At 44.4% G+C, this 9,535-nt stretch overlaps 1 protein-coding gene across 5 annotated transcripts in view; it reads left to right on the top strand.

Moving 5' to 3' along the window:
• Positions 1-4,887: 4,887 nt before the first annotated feature.
• The window catches only part of PHF21A (PHD finger protein 21A), a 170,936-nt gene continuing 166,288 nt past the window's right edge, over positions 4,888-9,535 (top strand). For 4 of the 5 annotated variants that reach the window (XM_063093241.1, XM_063093242.1, XM_063093236.1 and 1 more), the window contains exon 1: positions 4,888-5,365. The gene's annotated coding sequence lies outside the window, so the exon portion shown is untranslated. Of the gene's footprint in view, positions 5,366-7,514; positions 7,574-9,535 lie in introns of all 5 variants that reach the window. The other variant, XM_063093238.1, reaches the window with a different exon arrangement.

The following is a 9,535-nucleotide window of genomic DNA, read 5'->3' as shown; positions in this document are numbered from 1 at the left end:
CTGTCACAATTCTTTAAAAATCACACTGATATGCCTTCTCTACTTATTTAAGCACTTGGTTGGTACAAGCCAGGTTTTCAATTATCTTAGCCCAGTAAAAATTAGAAAAGAAGATCTCATGAATTCAAATGTTTACCTCTCCGCATCAATGAAGAAGTAGGACTCTCAGGTTTTCAGACAGTTAAAATCTTCTTTAGGCTGACCTTTTAAGAGATAATGGGGTTACTTTTAAGCCTGCAACAGAAAAAAGGATAGTGGTTGAGTGAAGAGGAAAAGGGGACTAGGATGGATGAGAAAGCTGTCAATTAGTCCCTTTCAGGAGGGTTTCATTACTTTGTTTGAAATACCGTCGAATTCCAGAACATCAGAGACAATCATATACAAATACAAATACAAAAATACCTTAATATCCATGGCTACGGGTGTGTACAATGCTACTACAAAACTGTAAAATAAGAAAATTTAGGAGAAACTTCTTTACTCTCTATTATCGTATATATGTGATAACATATTACATTCATATTACATTATAAATAATGTAATATTATAATATATAATGCCTCTGTTATATTTTTTCTATATTTACAGTGTCTCTGTGTTAGGCTGATAGACCTTATAGGGAGTTAGCTGTTTTATCATTTTGAATGACTCTTTACATTGTCCAATAGAATCCCAGTATTAATTAAATATTTTCTAGCAAACAAAAGTTATACCTCCTATCTTATCTCCTATCTTACACCAGAGACGTTTTTATAAATGTAACAAGGTAAGTGTAAAAAACAGAAACCATAAAACTATAAGAAGAAAATTGTAAGTATTTTTCTAACCTTGGAGTTTGGATAACTTCTTGAAACACGGAATAGAAGGCAGGAATATATAGGAAAACACTGATAGACTTGATTCTTAGGCTGGCTGAGTGGCTCGGTTAGAGCACAGTGTTGTAACACTGAAGTCATAAGGGTTCAGATCTCTGTACCAGCAAACCACCAAAAAAAGCTTCTTTTGACTACTTTTATAAAAATTTATAACTAATATGTGATACTTAGTAACATTCAAAATTTGTTTTACCTTTGTTCAACAGAGTTTTGATGGAAATTAAATGGTTTCGGGGGTGGTAACTAGGTGGTAGGAGACCAAATTCTAGGTCATTGTGTACCTGCTATCATGTCATTCATGTCTAAAAGTTGAATGATTTACCTCAAAGCAGCTTTTGATGGTAAACTTTCAATTTTTAGCTTATTTCTGGGATTTTCACTAACTTATAGTAATTGTTAACCTTCTCTCCCCCTTTAGCACTCATACCACTTAGCTCTTACAAAAATCCCACAAAGTATTATCTTTATTTTATGAATGAGAAATACCAGAGTTCAGAAAGCCTAGGTGTTTTGTCTAAGGGCACACAGCCAGCGTGTGTCTACCAAGTGTCCCGTGTCAGGCATACAAAGATGCTTAGACCTTGAGAAGGACTCACCAAAATTTACCATAATACTAACCCTACAACCTCCAATTAACCCAAGACTCCCTGAACCCCGTATGCCACATCTGCACTGTTGAGATATTGGGACGTCTCCCGTTCACCTCCTCCAGAGTCGTATTAACTCAGAAACTGAATTTGAAGCGCCCAGGGAAAGATATGTTATGCAGTCCTGTGTGCCAGGCTCTGCACTAAGCACTTTACATGAACTATTTCATTCAATCTTCTCAACAGCCCTATGAAGTATGTATTAATAGCTGAATTTTACAAGATAGAAAAACTGAGGCTCTGAGAGGTTGAGTAACTTGCCCCAAATTCCATAGTTGAAAAGGCTTCTTAGGTATCAGACTGCAGGTCTGCATGATTCCACTCCTCTTTATCATCTTAGAGAGAGGAAGAGTATATAAATGGAAACTTGGCCTATCAAGGAATTACAAGCTATTCTTTTCCATAACGTTTGGTAGTTTCAGGAGTATTAGACAATTACTCAATTAAAATATTTTAAGTGTAAATATCTGGAATATGATTGCATGACATTGATTTTTGATTGCTGTACAAATATCTTAATAACCAAGCACCCTTTGGTACAAGATGTTCAGCAGCTAGTCAGCTCTAGACTTTATAGCAGGGATTGGCAAATGACAGGCCAATCCTACCCACTGCTTGGTCTTGTAAAGCCCACAAGCTAAGAATGTTTTCTACATTTTTTAGTGGTTAAAAAAAAATCAAAAGAATAATATTGCATGACATGTGAAAAGTACAAGAAACTAAAATGTCAAGGCCCACAAATAAAAGTTTTATTAGAACACAACCAGGCTCATTTGTTTATATGTTACCTATGGATGATTTTGTGTTACAACAGCGTAGAGTTGAGAAGTTGTGACAGAAACTGTATGATCTGCAAAGTCTAAGATAGTTACTATCTGGCCTTTTACAGAAAAAGTTTGCTGATCCCTGTTCTGTAGCATTTACACATTCATGCACGATTTGAGCTTCCGGATTTTTTCTAAGAAGTTCTGAAAACATTTTAACTTATTTTTCCCAGAAAGAACACTAAGGCAGTCTTCCTCTGAAAAAATGTTGTTAGCCTGGGATGATGTGAAATGACACCAGTAGGTTATGGTACCAGCGACTAGTGGTCCAGCTTGAAAGCCTCCCTCCCTCATTTTAAATACCTTAGCGTTATCTCTAGATTGTAAAGCTGGGTCTTACTACTCAACCTGTCTTTCCGTTACTCATCTTGACTGCGTTATAGGTTTAGTTTCACAACATTATGAGTTCACCCAGGCTTCTTGAATCATTTATAGGGATTTTCATTTTCGCTCTCAAACCCTTCTACACTCTCTGCTGTGAATTTTTTTTTTAACATAAAGCTCAGACTACTAAATGGCCTACACATGTACAATAAAGTCCATACTTAATTTTTTTTAAAAATCAGAATTTTTAGAAAAATGCGTTTTCTTGAGAAGCTAAACTTAATTTTTGCAGATCACAGAAGTAAGAAAATACCTTCATATCCGGTGATCTCAAAGCACCTCTGGTGAAAATACACAAGGTAAAGAACGTCTATTTTTAAATACTATTTCTTGGAGAAGATATTATTTAATGGAAAAGATGTGACTAGTAACAAATAAAGTCCAAGGCTATTTCTGGTCTGCCAATGACTCACTTTGACTTTGGGCAAATCATCTCACCACTGTTGCTCTTTATCTGCAAAAACTGGACTTCATGCCTATGGGAGTTGCATGGCTAATCAATGCCTGGAAAATGCGTAGTGGCAGATGCTACAAAAGTGCTGAACCTTAAAAACAAAACCACTCCCACACCCCCATTTGTATTCAGTCGAGGTTGGGGTTTCTTGTTATTTAATGTTCGAAGGCTAACATTACATTAAGTCCAGCGTGCTGCACACAACAGATAATATCACTGTCCAGTAGGGCTTTTTATTTTTTTAAATCTAGGATTTTTTACTTTTTTTCTCTATTGTGGTCGGAGGTTATTTTAGAATCCAGTAACAACACATCCATACAAAAACGTTAAGCTTCAAGTTGAAAACTATCGATTTCAAAACCTAAATAAAACCCCCTCCAAAAAAAAAAAAAAAAAAAAAGCCCTCCCCCGCCCCGCTAAGAAATCTCTCAAAACAAGAATTCTTCTGATGTTTTCTCCTCCCTGCAGTTCTCCATGTTCCAGTCCTTGGAGGTAGACTAGGCATAAAATACTTTCACTAATGAAATATGACAAACCGCCGGATTATACGTGGCCGATTCCCAGTGATTGCCCTGCTACACAAAGCAGAAAAGTAAATGCCATCATCCCCCTTAGAACAAAAGAACTTAGGAATAAAAAACATGGAGAGGGGGGAGAAAGCAGCAATAAATAAAGGTGAGCGAAAGACCCCATCCCCAGCCCCTCCCCGAAGCGAGTGTGGCACTAAGTATGGCTAATAAAGTGGTTCAAGGGTAGTTATTTGGGAAGGGGGCGGGGTGGCGAGGGGAGGGAGCGGGCGAGCGGCGGCCGGGGATTGCATGTTGCATTCGACTTGAGGTTGCATCTTTCTCCTGTTGCCTGGACCACGCTCCCCCATTGCAGTGCTTCCCCATTGCTCCTCCTCGCTCCTGCCCTCGCGGCTTTTTTCCCCCCCTTAAAACTGCTGTTGCACTGGAGGGAGTTGGGGCCGCTCAGGAGCCCCTTTGCAGCTCCCGCCGGCGGGAGGGGGGAGTTGGGTTTGGGCCGCGGAGTTGGGGGGGGCGCAGCCGGCTCCGGCCTCGCCTCGGCTGCGGCTGCCCGGGCCCGTGATTGCGGCGGCCCCGGAGTTTGGCGGCCGCCGCCGCCCGGTGCTGAGCCCCATCCCTGCCGCCGTCGCCGCCGCCGCTGCACTGGAGTTTGGCTGCTGCTGCCCTACTTCACTCTAGTTTAGTTTCACTCACTTTACATCCGGGTTTTTTCCCTAGGCAATGGGGGCCGCAGCACACCCCGTTCCTTAGGCAAAGTGAAATAAATTCGCCGCACCGACACGTCAAGTAGTCCGCCCGCCCGTGCGCCGCCGCGGGCCCCCGCCGCCCCCTCGCCACCCCCGGGGGGGCGCCCGCGCTTCCCGGGAGCCGCGGGCGGAGGTGCGGGGGGCCGGGCCGGCCGCCGTACAACTCCGCCCGGCCGCCCCCTCCCTCCTCGCCGTGCCCCTCTTCCCAGCGCCTCCTCTCCCCCCTCCCTCGTCCCCGCTTTCCCAGCCCCAGTCCCTCTCGCCCGGCTCTCGGGAGCGGCGGGGGCGCGCACGGCGGCGGCGGCGGCGGGCCGGCGGGGCCGCGCGGCGGGCTCCCGCGCGGGCGAGTGTGTCTGGGCCTGGGCGGAGGGATCCCCGGGCTGAGGCGGCGGAGGTGCTGCGGCCCGGGGCCGGGTGGTGAATGGGCTGGTGGTGCTCGCTGCTGCTGCTGAGAGGAGGAGGAGGAGGATGAAGAGTTGGGCTTGTTTGTCTCCCACAGTTTCTCTCCTGCTGCTCTGATTCCCCCTTCCCTATTCCGGCCCGGGGCCTGTGTGTGTCTCTCCTGGAGGAGGAGGAGGATCCAGTTCCTCCCCCCACCCCCCTCCTCCCCACCCCCCCTTGCCTGGGGAAGAGGAGGAAAGAAACAGCCCAGAGAGAGAGAGCGAGAGAGTGAGAGAGAGAGGAGAGGAGGAGGAGGAGGAGGGAGAAGGGAACAACCTACCATCTTAACACACTAATATCTAAAAAGTGCGAGAGGCCCAGAGCAGCAGCAGAAGCAGCAGCAGCAGCTCCAGCTTCTTCCCTCCCTCCCCATGAAGAAGAGTTCCCTCCTCCTCCTCCTCCTGCTTCTCCTGCTCAGAGTTCCTGCCTCCAGCTGCCAGGGGGGACAGCCAGCCAGCAGCAGGAGGGTGCAGTATCCCAGCTTTTCCATTCTCTTCTCCTCACTCTCCTCTCTCTCTCTTTTTCTTGAGTAGCTCTATTTCCCCTCCCTCCCCCTTCCCCCTCTCCCTCTCTCCCTCTGTCCCTCTGTCTTGTCTCTGGTGTTTGTCTCTGGGAGGAACAGGGGCTGCTTGCTTGGAGTTTGTTGTGGGGGGAGGTAGGGGGAGGGGAGGGGTGTGTGGGAGGGAGGAGGGAAAGGGGGGTGTTCTCGTCAGGACCCCTCAGTCAACTTGAGATTTGAGCAATAACTTCCCCTTCGGGGCGCCCCCCTGCGTGCCCTTCCCATTCCTCCCCCCCTAAAAAAAGACAATGGAAAAACCTGGTCTCCCCCCCTCCCTCCCTTCTGCCCTCCACCCCTCCCCAGGATAAATTGGAAGTAAGTTTATGAGCAGCCTCGGGAGCCTGGGCGCTGAGTGCAGGGCCGGAGCGGGTGACAGAGGCGGCGCGCCGGGGGTGGCTGGGAGGGGGCGTCACATTGTCCCAGCGGGGGGCCGGGCAGGGGGCCGCGGGCGGGGGCGGGGGGTGCGGAACCTCATCCGCCCCCTTCGGCTGTCCCTCGGCCCGGGGATGGTCGCCTGGGCTCTTTCCCCCCCCCACCCCGGGATGCTGTCGGGGGGAAGTTTTTATTATGGTTATTTATTTAATTTTTTTAAGAAAAAAATTTTTTTGGAAAACCATCTTGTTTGGTGACTGAGGGATCTGATTAAAAAAAAAAAAAAAGCTGCGGCTGCTGACGCTGCCGGGCCCGAGTGTGTGTGTGTGAGTGAGTGAGTGTGTGTGTGTGTGTGTGTTGGTGCATTTGTCTGGGGTGGCCGGAGCAGCGTTGGGGAAATTCCGCTTATTCTTCTTCTTCTGCAACTTGTTATTCCGGAGAGTCTGCCGGCACCCCTCACCCCGGGGCCGGCCCTCCCGCACTCGCCCCCCCACCTCCGGTGGCGGCCGCTGGGCGCCCCCGGGACCCTGTGCGGGCCGGGGCGGACAGGCCGCTCCGAGAGGGGCCGCGGCCGCCCCTCCCCCGCCCGCGCCCCCGCCGGGGGGAGGGGCGCGCGGAGTGGGACTCTTTCCGTTTGGTCCAGCCCCGTCGTGCACGCAGTTCCCAACACTTCTCGTCATCCTCTCTTTGGTCTCTTTATTCTGCTGAGCGGTGCTGTTAGGATTTCTTTTTTCCCCCTGACCACGTTCACGATGGTGGGTAGCAGCAAGGTGGCCCTGGTAGGGGAGGGGTTGGTACCGAGATTGGGCACCGGGGGAGACTGTCTCCTTTCAACTTTGTCTGTGGCTTGCACCCCCGGAGAAGGCCACACGCCGGTTGTGGGGTGCAGATGTGTCGAGAGTGATTTCTAAGTAGTTGAGTTGTTGAGATGAGGGCAGGACTGTTAATGGTAGGCAGGTTTTGTTTTCATTGGTGAATCTGGTGTCATCATATTCCGGTCATATGTTGAAATATTCTTTGTTTAGGTCTTGAAGTAGAGGATCTCACTCTGCACGTCCACATTGTGTTGTTTTTAAATGATGTCTCTGGGAGTATGGATTTCTAGAATTTCAACTGGGAGTTAAGGTCCGGGAGTGTGTGGGCCTCAGAACTGGCCTTGACAGTGAACTTTGTGGCTGTGTTTCGGATTTCAAAGATTTGCCCCATAGCGGGGGTGCGAGTTGTGCATTTTTCTTAATAGTTGGTGTCAGAAGTGTAGATGCTTGAGTTGGGGAAGTTAGAGAGGGAAGAACATTTATGTATTAATAATTGATAGCCGAAAGCTGAATATTAGAATCAGATTAATTTGGGCTGATGAAAGTTTTTTTTTTTTTTAAGCGGTTGTGCACTCTAGGAAGGAAGCCTTTTCATAGGCACACTGTATAGGGGTTCTTTAGGGCGAGCAGCTGGAATATCTCCTTTTAGAGAGGATACTCATCAACATCTGTAGCTTTTTTGAGGGCCTGGTAAGGGGACTGAAATTGGGGCTAAAACATGTAAGCATACTTTTCAGTGTTTATGTTATTTGTTTATATCTGGTGTTCACTCACGTTTGGGCAGTAGAAATAAATAGGTCAGCTTTTCTTTTGGTTTCTGAAGACTAATCCCCTCCTCCCTCTAAGTTTTACAATTTACTTGGTTTACAGCATTGTTGGAATCTGTTACTACATTTTTACTGGAAATATTATTATTCATTTTAATTCTGGTAAGTTTCTTTTCTTCTGTCTTCCCTTGTCTATGTTGTGGACTTCAAACTAGCTTATTAGGGGTCATTTAAAATATCTGAAAAATGCGTTTTAAAGTCCCAGGACGTATCTTTTAGTGACAAAGAGGAAATTTTTGTGTGCTGTTACATTCACGTTTGTCAAAAAAAAATTTGTGTACTTAAAACTTCTGTAGATGTGCAACTATTCTTAAGTGAAGAGCATAGTAATAGTGCAGAAAATTCTCAAAACACAAACATCTGGCTGACATGTTAAAAATATTCCAGGTGCTTTTCTTTACATCTGGCTTATGCTTTTGGTAACATAATAGTATTTGCAGTTTGACTGGCATTGCTTGGCTGCCCACAATAAAGTCTTTTGCTTGAGTGCTTTTGAATGCTTTTAAACTTAGTTTTTAGATAATTTTGCAAGCTTTATTTAAGCATGTTGCACTTTGGACTCAGGCAAGTCTTAATGGAATGGGAATAGTAATAAATTGAAAAGACACTCATCTATGCCAAATTCATTTTTGAGACATATAAGTGGTGGATGGGGCCCTATTTTAGCTTTGAAGGGTCCATCCTTTTTCCTGTTCAGTCATCTGGAAGGAGCTGCGTCAGAAATACTCTTCTTCTGCTTACATGAAGATCTCTAAATGCTATCCAGCAGGAGGTGCTACAGCAAGATACAGGAAATTTTTAAATTTTGATCGTCTTGCTACTTATTACAGCTCTACTTAGCTTCAGCTAAGCAACAGGATTAATACCTTAAAGTTCCAGAAAGATTTTGAGTAAGTCTGTTTAAAAATTCCGTTAAGAAATTACTTTTGCTATTTGAAACTGAAATCTTTGACCGCTTTTTGCCTGCTTACAGTACTATATAAAGTACATTTGTTTTTATGGATAGCTTAAGGATGCTGGGCTTACGTACAGAGCACTGTTAGAATTATTTTATTTTGAAGAAGAATTAGTGTATTGATGAGTGGGGTGTTGAACACATTTTAAAAAATATTTGCAATTGCTATAAACAAAAGTAGTTGGTATGATTTGGGGCTTTAAGCTTTGTGATTATCCTTATAATATTAATGCAAATAGATTATAGAGTAGTTGAGAATTTGGAAAGGGGGATATTGTGTGGAAACAACTTTAGACTTTTTGTGGTTTTTTTTCCCCCTTTGAATCTAAGGGCAATGATTCTAATGTAGATATGTTCTTAGGCACTCAGCTTTATAAATACATATGGTTAGTGTATTTAAGTTGTCCTCCAAAGACTGAGTTTCTTGAATTATGAGTAAAGTTGTATTTGTGGGTATAGGTCATTGCTGATATATCAGTTAGTAACAACACTTAACAAGAACTAGGTAAAGATGAAAGTAGCTACTTTAACAGTTTGATAGCATTTACAGCACATGATCCTTTGAAAATCTGTTAGTGTTAGGTGAATTGATTATCACTGGAAAGATCATGCTGCTGTGGTTGCTTGTAAAGTTTTATATCAAAGTTTTAAGAACTTAGGAAAGTGTAGAAAATTTGATGAACCTGCTTTGAATTTTTTTGTAGTCATTTTACTGCACTTTTTTTCTGACTAAGATCAAATGAGATAATACATGTGAATGTTCTTTGTAAATCATCAGAAGCCATGCAGATATTACATTGTTGAGATAGGTAACTAATTAATACATTGACAGAAGTTTCTATCTTAAAAAGCTAACTTTCTCCATATCAGTTGGAAAATTAATTATTAAAAGTATACCCTGGACACTTTATGAATTTTTGTTTTTTAAATACTGCTCTGGTTACCAAAAATCTCTTTGTTACAGTTGTGAAGCTTTGTTTAAAAAATGCTGCCTAGGCAGTTTTCCATAATTCAATAAAAGACATCATTTTTCCTTTTGAAGATCCTATGAAATGTATGCCCCCTCTTAAAATTTTTCTTCATTTCCCCATGATGTGATAATAGTTGAT

This window comes from Cynocephalus volans, chromosome 4 (assembly GCF_027409185.1).
Source record: "Cynocephalus volans isolate mCynVol1 chromosome 4, mCynVol1.pri, whole genome shotgun sequence".
NCBI classification, from domain to species: domain Eukaryota; kingdom Metazoa; phylum Chordata; class Mammalia; order Dermoptera; family Cynocephalidae; genus Cynocephalus; species Cynocephalus volans.
The sequence above is the reverse complement of the archived record's forward strand: the minus strand, read 5'-3'. Positions and strand labels throughout refer to the sequence as shown.